The sequence below is a fragment of the Podarcis liolepis genome, assembly GCF_965112155.1.
Source record: "Podarcis liolepis genome assembly, chromosome: 7".
Lineage (NCBI taxonomy): Eukaryota > Metazoa > Chordata > Lepidosauria > Squamata > Lacertidae > Podarcis > Podarcis liolepis.
This window is the reverse complement of record NC_139561.1, coordinates 88,497,999-88,519,689: the sequence shown is the minus strand read 5'-3', so window position 1 is coordinate 88,519,689 and position 21,691 is coordinate 88,497,999. Positions and strand designations below refer to the sequence as shown.

At 46.8% G+C, this 21,691-nt stretch overlaps 1 protein-coding gene across 4 annotated transcripts in view; it reads left to right on the top strand.

Annotated features, from left to right (window-relative positions):
• The first annotated feature begins 1,053 nt into the window (after window positions 1-1,053).
• Window positions 1,054-21,691, top strand: part of SPRED3 (sprouty related EVH1 domain containing 3) — a 39,865-nt gene continuing 19,227 nt past the window's right edge. Inside the window, exon 1 of one of the 4 annotated variants that reach the window (XM_083515929.1) lies at window positions 1,054-1,084. The gene's annotated coding sequence lies outside the window, so the exon portion shown is untranslated. The other 3 variants (XM_083515926.1, XM_083515928.1, XM_083515927.1) reach the window with 3 other exon arrangements.

The window sequence follows — 21,691 nt, the reverse complement described above, 5'->3', positions numbered from 1 at the left end:
TGATGCTTTTGAATTATGGTGCTGGAGGAGACTCTTGAGAGTCCCATGGGCTGCAAGAAGATCAAACCTCTCCATTCTGAAGGAAATCAGACCTGAGTGCTCACTGGAAGGACAGATCCTGAAGCTGAGACTCCAATACTTTGGCCACCTCATGAGAAGAAAAGACTCCCTGGAAAAGACCCTGATGCTGGGAAAGATGGAGGGCACAAGGAGAAGGGAACGCCATAATACGAGATGGTTGGACAGTGTTCTCGAAGCGACCAGCATGAGTTTGACCAAACTGCGGGAGGCAGTGGAAGACAGGAGTGCCTGGCGGGCTCTGGTCCAGGGGGTTATGAAGAGTTGGACACAACTAAACAACTAAACAACAACAACAAGGCAAACTAAGGCCCAGGGACCGGATCTGTCTCAATCACCTTCTAAATCCGGCCTGCGGACGGTCCAGGAATCAGCATGTTTTTATATGAGTAGAACGTGTCCTTTTATTTAAAATGCATCTCTGGGTTATTTGTGGGACATAGGAATTCGTTCATTATTATTTTTCAAAATATAGTCCGGCCCTCCACAAGGTCTGCTGAAAAAAGTTTGCTGACCCCTGAGCTTGCTGTTGTTGTTTAGTCGTGTCCGACTCTTCGTGACCCCCTGGACCAGAGCACGCCAGGTACTCCTGTCTTCCACTGCCTCCCGCAGTTTGCTCAAACCCATGAGATAGACGAATATATCAGAAACGAACAACAACAAAGTTTTCTCTTTGCACTTAGGTGTGCTTTGACATCCAGCCAGCCACAAACCCTTCTCTTGCACATCTCCCAGAGAGGGCAAAGTGAAGCCCTTCCTTACCCCCCCCCCCCCAGGGACAGATGATTGGGCGAATAACATTTCTTTCACATTTTCCTTTCTCTCCCCCCCCCCACCTTTTGATCTCTTCTCAGAATATTCCAGGGCATTAGGACCAGGTGGAAACCGCTGTCTACTTCTTCCTTTCTCATCTTTGGATTCTGTCCCCCCCCCTTCCCGCCCCCACCCCCAGCTCCTGGCCTTCACCATCGGTGTAAGAGACACACAGTCCTTCACCCAGGTTTTGGTTAGTATCAGCCTTGGACCAGGCAATTCTTAACAGCTGCAGGGAGGGAGGAGGCGAGATGGATTGGGGAGGAGGGGGGGACAGTAGGCAGAGGTGGGTAGGGGGGGAAATGGAGGGGGGCCGAAATTGTTAGAAACGATGCTAATTTGTCCTAGCTGGGTGGAAGATGGCTGCTAATTTGTCATCCTCTTTACGATGATAAATTGCAACCTATGCATATATATGCATATATCTGGGCATGCATATGAAATTCTAATTGATGGGGGAGGGCGTGGGGGGGGGGGAGGAGGAGGAAAGAGAGTCAGTCCCATCAACGTGAATATGCGAAGCTAACGTGCTGTAACGGCCATCGATTCACAGTGAGTCATTCTTCTGCTATATATATATATATATTTATATATCTTTTCCCTCCCTCTTTAAATATTTCGCTTTTTTCAAATATACGATTATATGAATATGTGTATTTAGAAATGACAAGGGGGGGCGCATGTCGTGGGTTGCTTTAACAGCCCCCCACCTTTGCTAAGCAATGGACGAGGTGGATGGAAAAGATAAGAAAACATCACCCCCATTCATAAAAAAATCTGTATATTCTTAAAACCTTTTTGCTAGGGTAGCGGAGGGTGGGTTGATTTTATTAATCTTTTTTATCTCTGCTTTTTTTATTAAAAAACAACAACGGGTGCTTGGTAGCTTTAGCTGTGTTTTCCTTCTTTTAAAAAAAGGATATTCCTCCATCCATATACGTGGTGGGTTTGGGGTTTGTTTTTTTTCAATGAGTCCTTCGTTTTCTTCAGACGACGAAGGTGGGTCTCTCTTTTTTTTATGAATGGGATTCAATCCCACCGGAAAAAAAGAGGGTGGGGGGTCTATTTGTTTGTGAATCGAAGCCATTTGCATCTGGATTCATTCATAAAAAGGCAGGGTGCGGATCTAGAAGATTCATGGCGGTGGGCTTCTCTTGCCTGTCAGTTTTGGGTGCGTGAGGAGGGGGGCTGCAAGGGAGGGGGGCTTTTTAGCCGCCTGTGTCATAGTGGAAGGACCTGGGATTGCTTCTGGGTGTTGTTGGGGGGGTTTTTTGCGTTTTTTTACAGCCCTGGAGGTGTTATTCTAGGAGTGGCGTGGGGGGGGGGTGGGAAACGAAAATTTCCTTGTCTCTCTTTTATTTTTCCTCCTTACAGTTTGATACAAAAAAATCTCTATGTCTGTTATACATGTATTAATTTCCCCCTGTTCACCTGTTGTTTATTCAAGAAACAGGGACAAAGAACCGAGTCTAGGTCATGTGACCCTCCATTCACAAAAATCCAGCCCAGGGTTTCCATTGAGATGGGCTGAAGGAATAGGCGGCTGGGCCATAGAGACGCGTACCTTTCCCTAAGCCCTCCCGTTCCTAGCGCTGTCAGATAGGGGCAGGGGGCTGAGAAAGAGGAGACGTGGTCGGGTGGCTGGGTCTGCAGCTCTCCAGAAAAAAATTGTTGACAGCCTAGAACATACATCTGGCTTGGGAGGGGTGGGGGTGGGGAGGGCACAATTTTATTTTATTTTGTTTTCTATTATTCCTTCAATATATGCACCGACAACAGACTGCAGTTCTGCAATAAGGTTTGAAACTGGAAGTATGTATTTGAAATGTCAACTGTATAACCTTCCTTGCCTGGTGGAGGGAGGGGGGTGGTGGAAATCTCTGTATATTTGTCGTAAAGGGGAATTAGCCGTTTGCATACATTTTCCTTCAAATATGTGAATGGGGGGGGATTTGATTCATATAGAGGGGGCTGCAGGATGTGTGTGTTAATTTGTGGCTGCAGGGGAGGGGGAGAATAGATCAGGATTTATTTTCTACCCCCCACTAGAATAAATTTTTTGCTTGCGCCAAGGCCAGAGAGGGATGTGTTTGCATCAAATTTATTTCATGGCATGCTGTGTGTGTTTGTGTGTTGGGGGGAGAGGAGAGCATATAATTTTTTCTCTCACCCCCCCCCCCATAATAATGGTGTCGTTTTTTCTCTGAATTTGTCCTTATTCCAACTGGACGTGTTTAGGATTTGTTTTTTTTAAAAAAAAAAACCCCACAAAACTTTGTATGGAATATATTCACATCCCCCCCACCTTCCTTTTGGAAAACAAAAAAAGGGGGGGCTATTAGAACATTGTGGGAAAGAAGGGGGAATGTGTTGCGCTGGAAAATGGGGAATTTGCACTGGTTTTGTGCATTTTTCGTGAAAGGGGGATTGTGTATGCTTCAGTTTTTCCAAAAAAAAGTCAGTTAAGAAAAACGCACAAATAAATAGACAATTCCTCTGTTTTTCTTCATTTCTTCCCCTTGCCACATTAAAAAAAACCGAGGAATACATCTCTCTACTTTGCCTCAACATCTTTGATCTTGTAATACTTAATGTCGTTTTCCATGGCAACGCATTGTGATGTCACCTGTATGTTGAAAACACTGTGTGTGTGTGTGTGTGTGTGTGTGAGAGAGAGAGAGAGAGAGAGAGAGAGGTATATATACATTATATTATATGCAGTGAGGGTCTGATATCCCTGTCTTTGACTTTCGTTGCAATGACACCCCCCCAAAAAAATTTTTGGGATAAAAAATAAACCTCTTCCCTTATCCTTGACAGCTCTGCTACAGATTCTTAGTGATAGAAGTGGGGGAATTGGGGTGGGGGGGATTTTCCTATATGGCACAGTGTTGATCCTGGTTTATTTATTCCCTTCACCTTTCTTATCTTTCTCGCCCCCTTCAACCTACAATGCAAACCCCTCTTTTGTGCCATTAAAGGCGGAAACGCGATATGGAGTGTGGAAGGGAAGAATCGAGGTGTTGCTTTCTCACCCGTCTATTTTCCTGTGCCCAAATTTCCATCATTTTTGTCCCCCGCAATAAAAAGTTGGTAGGTTTTGCAAAGGATGAGAAGGGGCTTTCTCTTGCAGTGAAGCATTTTGCAAAAAAAGAAAGGAAGGTTTTGTGTTTCTTTCTCCCTGCAAGAAATGTTTAAAGCCATCGGGGTACCAGGATGGAAGGTTTCACGAGTCGGTTTTGAACGCAGGTTTGGAACACGGCTTAATGCTCGGAGTCAGGTCAGGAACTGGAGGCGAATTCAGTCTTGACTCCTGGTGTCGTCGTCTAGTTTTGGGAAGAGCTTGTGTTGGCGTCAGGATTCTTGGAGGAAATCTACACAACTGACTTCAAACCGGATTCCGAGTCGGATCTTTTGCCGCAAGGGACATTCTGCCATTCCCTGGGATTGGGCCTAGGGGTGTCTTAGAATTCCTGGCCCCTTTGCCGACTGATCATTCCCAGATTCCCAAGTATCTTAGCAGGGGAGCCATGATGGTTAAAACGGTACCGAACTGGCCCTGTGTTTGCAATGTAGACATGACCTTAGCTTTTGCAATGCTGACTCATTGCGTAACCTTGGCTGGTCCTCCCTTCGCATTTCCTTGGACTGTGCAACATTTGGTCGATCCATTGGTTGGAGGGGGGGAAAACAATTAAAATTATTTGGTTCATTTTTTTTTTAAAAAAAATGTTCCTGGTTTAATTGGGCCTCCTAATAGTTTTTTTAAAAAAACAAAAACAAAAAACTGAATACATGCAGCTCGATGCAACATGGATGGCATAGGAAAAACATGGAGGGAACATAAAGCCCGTTTTCTCTGACTCACGCAAGAGGGATTGCCTGTTCTAAGATGGTGTCTGCACAGACATGGAAAGAACATGACTTACCTAAAAGCAGCACATGCCTTTAAGAAAACCCAAACCTGATCTGTTTTATTCGCATGCAGGTTCTCCATTCATTGATTGCACGAGTTTAATCCATTAATCAGCAAAGGTTTGCTTCTGTCAGACAGCACCCCTGCCTTTTCCCCACCTGTGAAATGGGTACGATGGTAAAGCGATTGCAGCCCCGGTGACGCAGGATAAAATGAGTTCTAATTTGCAGGGCACCTAAACCCTCCTTTTAAAAGCCTCTCCTCCGGTGGGGAGAAAGGTGCTTTAAAACCCGGCGTTGACTTTTCTAAAATGCTGCCCTCCTTCCTCCCACCCCCCTTTTTCCTTTTTAACAAGAAGTGCAGTTCGAGATTTGCATCCGTGAACTTCCTTGTGGGCCTAGTTCTTTGACGGCCGAAGCCCACTGGGGACTCGTCTCGTATGTGGTCAAGAAAACACCCCGTAAGCCAACGAATTTTGTAGGGGAGCCATGGAATAAGCTAGAGATTGCTGCATGGACAGAGAGCCTCCCAATATGGCTTGACTTTTAATTTCCATCGTCTCTGACAATGGACCGTGTTGCCTGGGGCCGAGGGCAACTGAAATCCAACTACTTCGTTGAATCATAGACTTGTTGTTGTTGTTGTTTAGTCGTTTAGTCGTGTCCGACTCTTCGTGACCCCCTGGACCAGAGCACGCCAGGAACTCCTGTCTTCCACTGCCTCCCGCAGTTTGAACAAACTCATGCTGGTAACTTCGAGAACACTGTCCAACCATCTCGTCCTCTGTCGTCCCCTTCTCCTTGTGCCCTCCATCTTTCCCAACATCAGGGTCTTTTCCGGGGGTCTTCTCTTCTCATGAGGTGGCCAAAGTCTTGGAGCCTCAGCTTCACAATCTGTCCTTCCAGTGAGCACTCAGGGCTGGTTTCCTTCAGAATGGATCGGTTTGATCTTCTTGCAGTCCATGGGACTCTCAAGAGTCTCCTCCAGCACCAGAATTCAAAAGCATCAATTCTTTGGCGATCAGCAATAGACTTGTAGGGTAGTCCAGTCTCCTGCAATGTGAACCCATGATCCTAAGGTTCAGAGTCTCCTGCTACTTGCCACAGTCGCTGTGTCCTCCTTCCAACGTCAACGGCAGTATGCCTCTGAATCCCAGTTCCTGGGAATCATCTAATTATGGGGTTGGAAGGGACCCCACGAGTCATCTAGTCCATCCCTCTGCAATGTAGGAATCTCAGCTAAGGCATCCGTGACAGGTGGCCACCCAACCTCTGCTTAGAAACCTCCAAGGAAGGAGAGTCCACAACTTCTCGTGGGAGTCTGTTCCACCGTCTTCACAGCTCTTACTGTCAGAAAATTCTTTCTGGTGTTTAGTCAGAATCTTCTTTCTTGCAAGTCGAAGCCGTTGTTTTGGTTCCTACCATAGCTGTCAACCTTCCCTTTTTTTTTGCGGGAAATTCCCTCATTCCAGCGCTGTTTCCCGCTGCTCTCCCGGATTGTTAGATATCCCGTAGACTGTCCCCGGGACAGGTGAGGCTGCTGATCCCATATTTTCAAATCTGAAAGTTGACAGCTATGGTTCCTACTTTCCAGAGCAGGAGAATACAAGCTTGCTTCCTCTTCCATGTTGACAGCCTTTGAGATATTTGAAGGCAGCTTTCCTGTCTCCTGTGGGACGCGGGTGGCGCTGTGGGTTAACCCACAGAGCCTAGGACTTGCTGATCGGAAGGTCGGTGGTTCGAATCCCTGCGACGGGGTGAGCTCCCGTTGCTTGGTCCCTGCTCCTGCCAACCTAGCAGTTCGAAAGCACGTCAAAGTGCAAGTAGATAAATAGGTACCACTCTGGCGGGTAAACGGCGTTTCTGTGCGCTGCTCTGGTTCGCCAGAAGCGGCTTAGTCCTGCTGGCCACATGACCCGGAAGCTGTACGCTGGCTCCCTCGGCCAATAAAGCGAGATGAGCGCCCCAACCCCAGAGTCGGCCACAACTGGACCTAGTGGTCAGGGGTCCCTTTGCCTTTATCCTGTCTCCTCTCAGTCTCCTCTTTTCCAGGCTCACCATACCCAGCTCCTTCGACCGTTCCTCATCAGGCTTGGCTTCTAGACCCTTGATCACCCTGGATGCCTTCCTCTGCACATGTTCGCAAGGGGGAAGGATGCTCTCGCACTCAGGTCTTCCTTCCAGGGTTCCCATTGGGGCATCTGGTTGGCGGTTGTGAGAACAGGACACTGGGCTATAAGGGTCACTGGCCTCATCCAGCAAGAGTCATCTTAGGTTCTTAATAATAATAATAATAATAATAATAATAATAATAATAAATTTTATTTATACCCCACCCTCCCCAGCCGAGACCGGGCTCAGGGCGGCTAACAACCAATAATCAAAACAAGTTGATTAAAATACAACTTAAAAAACAAGATTAAAATACGACATTAAAACATTAAGATGCAGCCTCTTCACAGGAGGAGAAAGGAAAAAAGAAAGAAAGAAAGGGAGGGAATCAAACTGATTCTAAGCCAAAGGCCAGGTGGAATAATTCCATCTTACAGGCCCTGCGGAAAGAGATCAGATCCTGCAGGGCCCTGGTCTCATGAGGCAGAGCGTTCCACCAGGCCGGGGCCAGTGTTGAGAAGGCCCTGGCTCTGGTTGATGCTAATCTGACTTCCTTAGGGCCCGGGACCTCTAGGGTGCTTCTATTTATGGACCTTGAGGTCCTCCATGGGGCATACCAGGAGAGGCGGTCCCATAGGTACGAGGTACTTAATCCAATGGTAGCCAACCTGGTGCCTTTCAGAGGTTGCGGGACCACAACTCCCACCATCCCTCTCTGCTTTCTACGCTGCCTGGGGCTGATGGGGAATTGTTGCCGGACAATATCCGGAGGCTGGTTATCCCTGGCCTGGGAGCAGAGGCAACCCTACTCTGGAGGAGACCCTGCGGGATACAGACCACAGGTCTACCTGCTGCAACCCTCCACCTGCGATCTGTCTCCAGAATCAGGTCTTAAGAGCTACACTGGCTCAAAGCACAAGGAGCCCCACATGGACACTTGCGGTGTCATCAAAACTATGTGGAGCCAGAGCCAATGGCAGGGCAGTGGGGTAGCTCAGTCGGTAAGACACTCTTAATCTCAGGGTCATGGGTTTGAGCCCCACGTTGGGCAAAGGATTCCTGCATGACTTTTCTGAATGCCCCCAAAATGTGACATGAGGACTAGAACCCTGCGGAAGCAATTGTGGCAAGGACATCCCACCCGCTTCTCAGCTCTGAGGTCAGGAGAACCTAAGGCGGTGGGTATCCTGTTGTGATTGCTTGGAGGCAGTTGGAGGATGGGTGGTGGCTAACAGATTGAGGTTGAATTCTGACAAGACAGAAGTACTGTTTTGGGGGGACAGGAGGTGGGCAGGTGTGGAGGATTGGCTGGTTCTGAATGGGGTAACTGTGCCCCTGAAGGACCAGGTGTGCAGCCTGGGAGTCATTTTGGACTCACAGCTGTCCATGGAGACGTATGTCAATTCTGTGTCCAGGGCAGCTGTTTATCAGCTCCATCTGGTACACAGGCTGAGACCCTACCTGCCCGCGGACTGTCTCGCCAGAGTGGTGCATGCTCTGGTTATCTCCTGCTTGGACTTCTGCAATGTGCTCTATGTGGGGCTACCTTTGAAGGTGATCCGGAAACTGCAATTAATCCAGAATGCGGCATCTAGACTGGTGACTGGGAGCGGCTGCTGAGACCATATAACACCGGTCCTGAAAGACTTACACTGGCTCCCAGTACATTTCTGAGCACAATTCAAAGTGTTGGTGCTGGTCTTTAAAGCCCTAAATGGCCTCAAAGGCCCAGTATACCTGAAGGAGCGTCTCCACCTCCATCGTTCTGCCCGGACACAGAGGTCCAGCTCCGAGGGCCTTCTGGCGGTTCCCTCCCTGCGAGAAGTGAGGTTACAGGGAACCAGACGGAGGGCCTTCTCGGTGGTGGCGCCCACCCTGTGGAACGCCCTCCCATCAGGTGCCAAGGAAAAAAGCAGCTATCCTATTTTTAAAAGACATCTGAAGGCAGCCCTGTTTAGGGAAGTTTTTAATATCTATTGCTGTATTGTTTTTAACACTTGATTGGGAGCCGCCCAGAGTGACTGGGGAAACTCAGCCAGATGGACAGGATATAAAGAATAAAATATTATGATTAAGAACGTAGGAAGGGCCCAGCGGGATGAGGCCAGTGACCTCACCAGGCGGCCATCCTGTTCTCACAGTGGCCAACCTATTGCCTGTAGGGAAACCCACAAGTGTGTTTAGAGCGCAAAAACACTCTTCCCCCACTTTCCAGACACTGGCATTCGGAAGCATCTCTGCCTCCAACTCAGTCGGTGGAACTCGGGGTCGTGGGTTGGCGCCCCCACATTGGGCAAAAGATTCCCACATTGCAGAGGGTTGGACTAGATGACATTTGTGCCCTCTTCCAAGTCTACAATTCTGTGGTTCTTAAGCCATTGTGGCTAGTAGCCATCAATAGCCCCATCTTCCCCAAATTCTCCTAATTCTCTTTTAAAGGGCGGCTGAGCCACAGAGATGTACCGTATTTTTTGCTCTATAAGACGCACCAGACCACAAGACGCACCTAGTTTTTGGAGGAGGAAAACAAGAAAAAAAATATTCTGAATCTCAGGAGCCAGAACAACAAGAGGGATCGCTGCGCAGCGAAAGCAGCGATCCCTCTTGCTGTTCTGGCTTCTGGGATAGCTGCGCAGCCTGCATTCGCTCCATAAGATGCACACACATTTCCCCTTACTTTTTAGGAGGGGAAAAAGTGAGTTTTATAGAGCAAAAAATATGGTAATCTCCAGAGGTGGTGTGGGTGAGGTGCTTGATGTGGCAACAGTTTGCAGGCTCCCCAAGAAAGGGGCAGGTGACGACAGCCTGTCACAGAGTCTGCCGGTCCGCAGTTCAACTGGGTAAGCGTTGTACACAGCACCAAGGAAAAGAACGGCTTGTGAATCCTGGGTTTTGCAGTTCAGTGCGGTGTATGTACATACACCCCTTGCGGGTTTCATAGTCACTCTCTCCCCTCTAGGACTGTAATTGTGTGTGAGAGAGAGAGATTTATTTTATTTTATCTTAGCACAAGGGATCCTCGCTAAGCTACCGTCGTTGGCCTTCTTTAGAGGCAGCCATGATTTTGCTCAAAACTGTGCAGCGTTGCGCAGGTACAACCCAGCCTTTGCACCTCGAGGTGGCTAAATCAGAAGGCTGTTGGGTATTGGTTTTTAAATCGCAAAACTTTCTCTGGTGTCTCGTGTACCTTTGCTCCCTAAAATTGACTCCGGCACAAAAACCGCTTCCTGGAACGTCCTGTGACGCTTCAGAAATATATAAAGGTCTGAGAATGAGGGATGAATCTGGCCGAAATTGCCTGCCCAAAAAAACCCACACATCTGCCTTGGCTGCTCAGGTTTCGGGGGAGTTCGGGTTCGGATTTTCTGAACCACAGACCATGGAGCCAATCCCCCCCCCCAAAAAACCCTCCGTAGAAAATATATTGGAGTCAGTGTGCAGTGACATCCTTAATATTGCAGCTGGAATAAATTGGTTATATTATTATCTGGAGCTGGAAGGTCGACAGATTTGGGGCAGGGGGGAATTGTGGAGAAATGACAAATATCTGTTGCGGTGGGTCAAATGCGATGAGTGGTTTAGGCTGTGTGTTTGTGGACGGTACATCATCTCCCCCCAGCTCCAAAGCTCTCAAAAGCCTCAGTACTTCTCCCTGTTTACCTTGTGCCCATAAAAATATGCATAGTATATATGCAATTTTTTTTGCATTTTGTGTCATTCTTTGACAGAAACTAGCCTCGCTTCCTTTCCTTTCCTTTCTTTCCTTTCCAAAGTCTTTGTCAAGCGCCCATGAGGACTAGTGCCTTGTTTTTTAATTTAAAAAAACCAATAACCCCAACCTCTGAGAACTAAGATGTTCAGCGTCCAGCAGAAGCTGCTACTCTTCTGCTATAGAGGCCGCATCCTGTTGTTCCCAGGCAGAACTTGCAAGCCAGGCAATTCAGCCTGCTACACTCTTAAGCCTTCCTGCCAGGCCTCTTAACAGAAGTCTGCTCCTTGCTGCCGTTACACTGAAGCAGAAGGAAGGCGGCAGGTTGCCTCCTCGTCCCTCCTTCGCGTTCTGCCTCTTAATGCATTGTTCCTTGGTATCGCTGCATGCAAGCAGGCTTCGTGATCTGTGCAGGGGTGTATTTCAAATCTGTTTACCATACATGCAAGCTTCCTCTTCCAGTAAGCTGGGCTGTTCTTTTCATCAGAGAGAGAGAGATGGAGAATGAATATGTGGCACCCCTTTAAAAAATGTGGCTCAATATACTTTAGTGCACAGAAATTAGTGGGGGGAAGAGGGAGAATTTCAAGAAAATAGTTTCACAGGTTGTGATGAGCGGGGAGGGGGGGAAGATGTCAAAAAGAGGAAAGTGTGAGGGGAGATATTTGGTGTGCAGAGGAGCACCTTGTCTTAAAAAAAATAAAAATAAATAAGGGAAATCAAAAAATAATTTAAAAGAGGGCTTGGGGTGGAGAAGCCTTTGCAAGGCACCTGGCCAGACGGCAAGCTTTGGTAACTACTTTGTGTAGTGAACATGGAGTGTGTGTTGGTGTTAAAAGGGGGCAACTTCGGCTGATTATTTGAGGGAAGGGGCCTGTAAATTGTAAGCCATACATATATGGTTACTGAGGCTGTATGTCCATTCGAAAAGCGTTGCTGTAATGGAAAATGTCATCCCCTCATCCCCTAAGCTGGCCTTTCCTTCTAACGGCGAGCAGTTTCCTTCTGTTTATCAAACTGTACATTTTCTCTCTCTCCCGTTTCCTTCAGTATTTCGAAAAGGGCATTTCTGTCGAGGTTCGGGTGGTACGTGGCTGTCTCTGATCGACTAAAATTTGGGTGATTCATCCATGGGCGGCTCCAGGTTTTGATTCGTGTGATGATGGCAGGTTAGGGCTTTTCAGGAGTGGGCGGTGGAACCTGCCAGCCCCCCCCCCTTTGGAACCGATTCGTCGGCTGGTGCAGAATCACTCCCAAACTGCTCTTGAGTCAGGCGCACGGCACTAGCACCAGGAATTTGCCACGCTTGCTGTCTGGGGTCCGCAAATGATGCTTTTCAGAGAAATATTTATTCTCGGCCTCCCAAGCAGGTAAGGACCACTTCTGCGGAGCGGCTGACTTTTCCGGCGTGGAATAAATCTGAACGCAGCTGTTTCCCGACTGCACATTTTGCCGTCTGCAAGTGGCACATGCTTTAAACCCAGGATGGAGGATGGTTTCGGAGCACTGCTGTGCGGAGACACCCCGCGACATTCTTAAGGACTAGCCTCTTAGGACTGGCTGTCGCCTGGATTAAAGACCTCCTCGGTGTTGCTTTTTGATCCACAGACATCCCGTTGCGGAAGCCGTACACCAGGCTTAAATTGGTCGAAAGGTTGTTAGAAATGGCCTTGCGGAGCCAAAACACCATCAAACCCAGTGTTCTGCTCCTGGCAGTGGTCAGCCAGATGTTTCTGGGGCCATTATTTTCTAGAAGTCCCTGATACTCTTCTATCTGAGAATGCAATTTCTCCAGTCTTAGGTTTTTGGAGAAATTGCATTCTCAGATAGATGTTCCTGGGGAGCCGAGGCAAGCCGTAGATGTTTCAACCCAGTGCGCTGTCTCCGGTGTTTTGTTGTCGTCGTTGATGAGCCAAGGAGGATGTCAAAATGGCTCTTCCTGGAGAAGCAGTTTTTCTCTGGGCTCTGATCCTCATCAGTAGCAATCACACGTGGGCAAGAGCCTCAGGTTGTGTTGTGCAGAAGCAGGTAGAACGTTTTGAAGGTGGCTCAAGGGGGGCAGAAGTCTTAACAAGCAGAGGACCAGGTATTTGGGCTGTCAGAGACCCACTGTAATCCTCTTGCTAAGGGACCAGACCAGAGGCAGCAGCTATTTAAAGCAGTGGCGTAGCGTGGGTTGTCAGCACCCGGGGCAAGGCAAGTAATTTGCGCCCCGTAACCCGTGGATTTGCGCCCCCTAACCCTAACCCCCAGATGTTGCGCCCGGTGCGGCCGCTCCCCCTGCACCCCCCAAGCTACGCCACTGATTTAAAGGACACACTGGTGGCTCCTTGTTTCACCCGTTTACTGCAGGCCTGGAAGCTGCAGTGTCCCTGTTCGGCCACCTGCAGGGGTGGCGCTGCAGAGCAGCCGAGATGAAGCCGCGGAGAAATCAAGTACAGTGGTACCTCAGGTTACAGATGCTTCAGGTTACATACGCTTCAGGTTACAGACTCCACTAACCCAGAAATAGTACCTCGGGTTAAGAACTTTGCTTCAGGATGAGAACAGAAATCGTGCTCCGGCGGTGCGGCAGCAGCGGGAGGCCCCATTAGCTAAAGTGGTGCTTCAGGTTAAGAACAGTTTCAAGTTAAGAACGGACCTCCGGAACGAATTAAGTACATAACCAGAGGTACCACTGTACCAGAGTCCTTGGGTGCTGTGCCATCGCGTTGCCGGCAGATAGATGCTTTGCAAAATGACGACCGCTTCGCCAGCCCTAGATACAAACTGAGCGACATCCTAATCTAGGGCCTGATCCACCACCAGGTAGCCCTTCCCAGCAGGATCCTTTGAGATGAGCAGGAGCTGTACAAGAGCACCACCACGCCAGACGTTGGCAACCTGTGCTCCGGCTGGGCTGGATGGGCCTTGGCACGTGTACATGTATGTCTATCTAATTTTAGTGCACGCACTTTGGAACTCCCTGCTGATGGACACCAGGCAGACTTCTTCGCTGAAGCCTTTCTTCCTGCCTGCAAAAAACATTTCCGTTTACGCAAGCCTACCCAGACACGGGTGGTGCTGTGGGTTAAACCAGAGAGCCTAGGACTTGCCGATCAGAAGGTCGGCGGTTCAAATCCCCGCGACGGGGTAAGCTCCCGTTGCTCGGTCCCTGCTCCTGCCCACCTAGCAGTTCGAAAGCATGTCAAAGTGCAAGTAGATAAATAGGTACCACTCCAGCGGAAAGGTAAACGGCATTTCCGTGCGCTGCTCTGGTTCGCCAGAAGCAGCTTAGTCATGCTGGCCACATGACCCGGAAGCTGTACGCCGGCTCCCTCGGCCAGTAAAGCGAGATGAGCACCGCAACCCCAGAGTCGGCCACGACTGGACCTAATGGTCAGGGGTCCCTTTACCCAGTCGCGTAGGTCTTTTTACCTGGTCTTTAACTCACTGCTGAATTTAATTTTTTTCTGGGATGTTTTAAATAATAGTGTTTTAACTGTTTCAATGAATAATGTGGATGTTCATCATGCATGTGCTCATCATTCCTGGCCTTTGGTTCTGCCGCCTGGGGCTGCCTGGAAGTTGGGGTTCCAGCAAGATCTGGGGTAGCCAAACGTCTCCTTTTCTGGATTTGCAGAATAAAGTCACAATTTTTTGCGGGGGGGGGCGGATATTTTTGGTAGTGTGACTAAAGGGAGCAGTGCACGTTGAATTTTTAAGCTTTCAAATTCCCAAAGTGGGGGGGGGGGGTTTGGCGCTAAAAAGTTGCAACGTGACTTGGGAATTCAAAAGATCGTTTGGTGAAATGAATACAATTTGCTTTTGCCTGGCAAGTCAAAAATGTGTGCAAAGTTGCACAGAGATCGTTAAAACGTGATTGCCAAGTGCTTGCAATTCTGTTATATCTTGTCGTTATTTAGCATTACCTGGCATTTTGCAGAAGGTAAAATTAAAACGCTTTGCTTTTCCGAAAGCGGCTTATATGCTTCTTCGCCAGACGCAGACTTTCCAAGCGAAATGTTGTCCAGTCACAAAATAGAAGGGGGATTTTAATTCCTCACACCCCAAAGCATATTTTTAAGACCCTTAAAAAATTTAAGACCCCCCCCAAAGGACACGCCCTACTGTAGGAAGGCCAATACCTCAACACTGACTAGATTACTTCTGGCTTTTGCCACTCGCGCATGCGCAGGTGCTCAAAATGATTTCATGCGCAGAAGCTGCAAATCGCGACCCGCGCACGCGCAGACACGGGTTGCATTCTGCTCAGCATGTGAACGGGGCTTTGGAATGGATCCCTTTCGCATCCAGAGGTACCACTGTATTTTAAATTGGGTTTTTCCCCCTATTATGTTTTTACTGTAATTTTACTGGTGTTAGCTGCCCTGAGCCTGGCTTTGGCCGGGGAGGGCGGGGTATAAAAAATTTTATTATTATTATTATTATTATTATTATTATTATTATTATTATTAGATGATGATGATGCTTTTACAAAACTCTGTGCTGTTCTCCACATAAGCTGGGGATAGGCAAACAAGATGTGAACGGCATTCATAGCTGGATTACTGCAATGCGCTCTCTGTGGGGCTGCCCTTGGGGTCTGTCCGGAGGCTTCAGCTGGTGCAGAACGCAGTGTTTAGATTGCTTGGGGGGGGGGCAAACTGCCTCCGGCATATAACATCCTGCACATGTTGTTGCTAACATGTGAATCCCTGTGCAATTCGGAACCAAATCACTGTATTTTTCGCTCTATAAGACGCACCAGACCACAAGACGCACCTAGTTTTTGGAGGAGGAAAACAAGAAGAAAAATATATTCTGAATCTCAGAAGCCAGAACAGCAAGAGGGATCGCTGCGCAGCGAAAGCAGCAATCCCTCTTGCTGTTCTGGCTTCTGGGATAGCTGCGCAGCCTGCATTCGCTCCATAAGATGCACACACATTTCCCCTTACTTTTAAGGAGGGAAAAAGTGAGTCTTATAGAGCAAAAAATACGGTACCCTGTATCAACCAGCAGATATCTGTTGTCTGCAGCACAGTCTTTGCGGCAAGTCCCAAAGAACTCAGTAACTCAGGGCTTTTAGTGTGGCAGCCCCTGCCCTGTGGAATACCATCCCTGTTGAGGAGAAACAGCAGACATCCGTTTTTGCTGGCTCTTCCTGGAAGTAGCCAAAGACGTTTGCTCCCCCACAGCTGGATAAACAGTTCTTGACCCCAAATACCCGCTTCTAAGGGCTTCAGTCCCGTCGTCAGTGTTATTTGTTTGTTTCTGTGTTTCGAACTGTTTTTAATTATTTTGCCGTGAGACAGTGGTTCAGAAAGCGATCAATAAGTCAGTGTTAAAAATAAGAATTACGTATCTTTGGGTGCCGGGAAAAAGCTTTTTCTTTTTTTCCATCAGGACTTTTGTTTTTAATTATCTGTGGCCTTTTGCTGGAAGTGGGGTGTTTTAATCTACTTTTTAATAAACAGAATTCTCTTTTAGATTAGTTTTTTTTAAAAAAATGCTGGGTTTAACGTATGTATGTGTTCGTTCAAAATATTGTCAGTCGCTTTGAGTTGCCGTGGCAAAAAAGCCACAATTAAATTTAATAAATCATAAGAATGCCACGTTTTTAAAGACCCTTGCAGAAACCCCACGCGCACACATCTTCACCTGCGTTCAAAATGTTGAATTCCACATATTCCGGGCATAAACAGGTGTACCATTGGGCAAGCCTTGTGCAAGCAGATGAGGACGAACGCTGAATAAACAGTCGCCTGAAGGTTTGCCTGCCTACAGAAGCTGTCAGTGTTCTGCAGCTGCCTGCCTCCTTTATTTATGCTATTGCACATGTTCAACTAGTTTTCCACCCTCGTATCTCTCCCTTTTTTATTTATTTTTTTGCTTACACTCGCTTATCAAGGACGTCTCTGGATGTGCTGCGCAGCGGCTGCACCCAGAGGCCTCCTTGCACAAGATCGAAACCAGCGTCCTCCGCCTCTTTTTCCTCCCAGGCGAGGCGACATCTCCCCACCCCCACCCCCAACCTGCCTCACCCACAAGCAATTTAATGATTAACTTTGTGAACAAGGTACCGAAAAAACATCTGCTTGCCGTAAGAATCAGATTAGATCAGAGTTTGCATAACGCTCGGCAGCTGAGGCTGCTGTTCCAGTGACTAGGAGAGGGCACATCTAAAGCCAGCTACCTTTTGCTAACATTCAGCCAAGACACAAGCACGACGCCTGCCTGACATGCAGAACATCCCAGGTTCAAGCCCTGCCTTCTCCACATTAAAAAAAGAAAAGAAAAGAGGTCAGGGAGCTGGTGACGGCTTAGACCAGCGGTCAGCAACCTTTTTCAGCTGTGGGCCAGTCCGCCGTCTCTCAGACCATGTGGTGGGCCGAACTATATTTTTTGGGGTGGAATGAACGAATTCCTATGCCCCACAAATAACTCAGAGATGCATTTTAAATAAAAGCACACATTCTTCTTGTTGTTGTTTAGTCATGACCGACTCTTCGTGACCCCATGGACCAGAGCACGCCAGGCACTTCTGTCTTCCCCTGCCTCCCACAGTTTGGTCAGACTCATGTTGGTAGCTTCGAGAACACTGTCCAACCATCTCTGTCGTCCCCTTCTCCTTGTGCCCTCCATCTTTCCCATCATCAGGGTCTTTTCCAGGGAGTCTTCTCTTCTCATGAGGTGGCCAAAGTCTTGGAGCCTCAGCTTCAGGATCTGTCCTTCCAGTGAGCACTCAGGGCTGATTTCCTTCAGAATGGAGAGGTTTGATCTTCTTGCAGTCCATGGGACTCTCCAGAGTCTCCTCCAGCACCAGAATTCAAAAGCATCCATTCTTCGGCGATCAGCCTTCTTGATGGTCCAGCTCTCATTTCCATACATCACTACTGGGAAAACCATAGCTTTAACTATATGGACCTTTGTTGGCAAGGTGATGTCTCTGCTTTTTAAGATGTAAAATTGAGAGTGCCATAAGAAAGCTGCAGAGATAGTGCAGGATAGTGCGCAAGCCGGAAATGATCTCCTTCAACTTCTGCCTTCTGGAAGAAGGTACAGGGTTATAAGGACAAGGACTAGCCGCCTGAGAAACAGTAACGCTCCTTTGGGTAAACCGCTTTGTATATATATAATTTTTTATTAGTTTTTTTTAACATATCATTTTCAACAGTAAATAAACATACTTTTAGAAATTATTCAAATTTTTTACTTCCATCAATCCTGTCTGAAAATTTTCCAATCTAATCTCTCGGTATGCATTTCTTATCTTCCCTATTACATTTCAAACTCATAAACAATATCTCTATCTTTTCCTACTTTGTAACACTTCGTATATTTCTCCTTACAAAACTTCTTGTAGTCCTTCTAGCGTAATTTGTTGATTACAGTTGCTCTTAATTCATATACTTCTTCCAATCTTCTGTAAATTTCTGGTCCTGCAGGTTTCGAATCCTTCCTGTCATTTTGTCCAATTCTGCATAGTCCATTCATTTCGTCTGCCATTCTTCTTTTGTCGGAATTTCTTCTTGTTTCCATTTCTGGGCTAACAATACTCTTGCCGCAGTTGTTGCATATAAAAACAATTTAACATCTTGCCTATTAATGTCCTGACCTATAATACCAAGTAAAAATGCTTCTGTTTTTTAAAAAAATGTATATTTCAACATCTTTTTATCTCATTATATATCATTTCCCAGAAGTTCTTTACTTTTTTACATTCCCACCACATATGATAAAATGTTCCTTCTTTTTCTTTACATTTCCAACATTTATTATTTGTCTTATAAATTTTAGCTAATTTCACTGGTGTAATATACCAGCTACACATCATTTTCATCATATTCTCTTTCAAAGCGTTGCAGGCTTATCGTCCATTTTAATTATTATTTTTAAACGTTTGAAATCGTTGTTTTTACTGGCAATGTCCTTGTTTCGCTCCTTTGGGAAAACCGCTTTGTGGAATGAATAAATGCTTCTTCCAGGGTATTTGTGGTGGTGGTTAGACCCACAATACGGGTGAACGGGAGAGTAGCAGAAAGTCTGAAAGAATGCGCAAGAATATATGCGAAATTAGTACATATGTTGATTAACTGCCCGACGATACGATCATTTTGGTGTGAGGTGAGGATATATATAGCAAGAAATTGTTATTTAGGGGAACTGAATTTAATTCTACATTATATTCCGGAAACGTGGGAGATTTCAAGGGGTCAAAAATATATATGGATGTACCGTGCTATATTAGAAGCAAAAAAACTTGTTTTGATGAATTGGAAGAGCTGCAAAAAGATTCCATTGAGCACATGAATTGATAATATGGACATATTAACTACATACGAACGAATTGCATGTTGACGCAAATTAAGAATGGATAAATATGAAGAAATCTGGAAGGAATATTTAAGTGATAAGGCGGATAGAGGTGGGAAGTGGGGGGAGGAGAGAGAGGTGGGAAAATATTGTTTAAAAATGTGTAGTTGTAGGTATATCAGTGTATTCAAATCTGAATTGTCAAATTGTGTTATTGTTATTATGGTTTTTGTTGTATGTGTCTTTTGTGGTTGATGTTTGTATCAAAAAAATGATTAAATATTTTTTAAAAATATATATATATATACCTGGGGGTGAGGATTTGAGCCAGACCGTAGAATTTCCCCATCCCTGATCTCTGGCCGTGGGGACCAGCAGTCAACCAGAGCGGATGACCTGAGAGGTACGCAATGGCCGAGCAAAAGCTGAGCTTTGTTGTTGTTTAGTCGTTTAGTCATGTCCGACTCTTTGTGAGCCCCTGGACCAGAGCACGCCAGGCACTCCTGTCTTCCACTGCCTCCCGCAGTTTGGTCAAACTCATGCTGGTAGCTTTGAGAACACTGTCCCACCATCTCGTCCTCTGTCATCCCCTTCTCCTTGTGCCCTCCATCTTTCCCAACATCAGGGTCTTTTCCAGGGAGTCTTCTCTTCTCCTGAGGTGGCCAAAGTATCCTCAGCGTCAGGATCTGTCCTTCCAGTGAGCACTCAGGGCTGATTTCCTTCAGAATGGAGAGGTTTGATCTTCTTGCAGTCCATGGGACTCTCCAGAGTCTCCTCCAGCACCAGAATTCAAAAGCATAGATTCTTCGGTGATCAGCCTTCTTTATGGTCCAGCTCTCACTTCGATACATCACTACTGGGAAAACCATAGCTTTAACTATACGGACCTTTGTTGGCAAGGTGATTCACTGCTTTTTAAGATGCTGTCTAGGTTTGTCATTGCTTTTCTCAGAAGCTGAGCTACAAAGTGCCTAATGCAAATTCTGCCTTTGCCTTCAGCACACTTTGTGGCCTGATTCTGTGCATCAACGCGAGCCAAACTCTCATCCTCAGGGTTCCTGCTCACGACATGCAGCTTGAAGGGGAATGATTCTGACCTACATTACAGCGCCGTTCTCACGGTTGCAACCGTTTACTTCAGGCATTTTGAATCATCTAAAACAGGGGTCAACCAACTTTTTCAGCAGGGGGCCTGTTCACTGTCCCTCAGACTTGTGGGGGGCCAGACTATATTTTTTTGGGGGGGGGATGATCGAATTCCTATGCCCCACAAATAACCCAGAGATGCATTTTAAATAAAAGCACACATTCTACTCATGTAAAAACACGCTGATTCCCAGACCGTCCGCAAGCCGAATTGAGAAGGCGATTGGGCCGAATCCGGCCCCTGGGCCTTAGTTTGCCTACCCGTGATCTAAAAACACGACACTCTCTTTTTATTATTATTAAAGATTTTCTTGTTTTACAAAAGTGTGTGCAATGTCTCTCTCTCATGTGTTTTTTTCCATGTACAAATCAGTTTCATTTGTTGAAGGGAAGATATTTCAGGGAGAGTGACTGGAAGAAGAAAGGTTTATCTCACTAGGGAGAGCAGAGAGGATCCACCTGTTTCTGTGTGGGAAAACTATACATTTAAAGAGGACTCTGCATTTCCCTTTCTTTTGCAGTTTTTGTTTGTATTTACCGTACTGTATTTTTTGTCCTATAGGGCGCACCGGCCCATAGGACGCACCTCGTTTTTTTGGGGGGGGGATGAATAAAAATAATTTATTCCCCCCCCCACCGCGGCTGCCGCCACAAGCCTTGCGCACACCTGCCCGAAGCACAGGGCACCCTCCGGAGGGCTCCCCGTGCTTTGGGCGACAGGCTGCCGCCCCAAGCCTCGCGCGCTCGGCGGGACCTCCTGCCGGGCGCACAAGGCTTGCGGACACTCGCCGGGGCTGCAGGCTGCTGCCCGCAAGCCTTGTGAGCCCGCGGGAATTCCCACCGGGCTTGCAAGGCTTGCGGATAGCTTCCTGAAGCCTGGAGAGCGAGAGGGGTCGGTGCGCACCGATGCCTCTCGCTCTCCAGGCTTCAGCGAAAGCCTGCATTCGCCCCATAGGACGCACACACATTTCCCCTTCATTTTTGGAGGGGGAAAAGTGCGTCCTATGGGGCGAAAAATACGGTAGATTAGTTTCTTTCATTATGCTTATTGCATTGCATTATGAAAAAGCTTTAATACTTTCTTATAAAACCAGCAATATCACACCTCTTTCCCCCGGCTTTTGGCACTTGGAAGTGTATATTTTTTCAGACTCAGGTGCTGCAACCTTCCAACATTTTGACTTCTCCCCCCAAAGGGGCCCTTCTCCCAAGACAGATGGATGCCAACCAACCAACCTTACAGGGTAGATTTGATTTAAATCAAGTCGATTTTAATCACGATTTAAATCACTAGTTGGTAAGACTTGATTTAAATCTTCTTCTTTTTTACAGAAAGACTCATTCTTGCTGGTGTAATCTTAATATTTACAACCAGATGAAGGTTTCATTTTTAGAATAACAAATTTTCAGAGTAGTTTTTACAGTCATATCAAAAATTACTGATTTGCTTATACGATTAGAAATACATAGACAGATAATTATGAAATTATGGTGAGGTTAATAATAAGTTAACTGTTTATATTTGGACAACTTTTCTTCTGTACTCTATTGGGAGGAGAAAAGTAATCATTCCCTTAATAACAATTGAAACAATTTATTTAACTAAAACAGTAACATTATAGC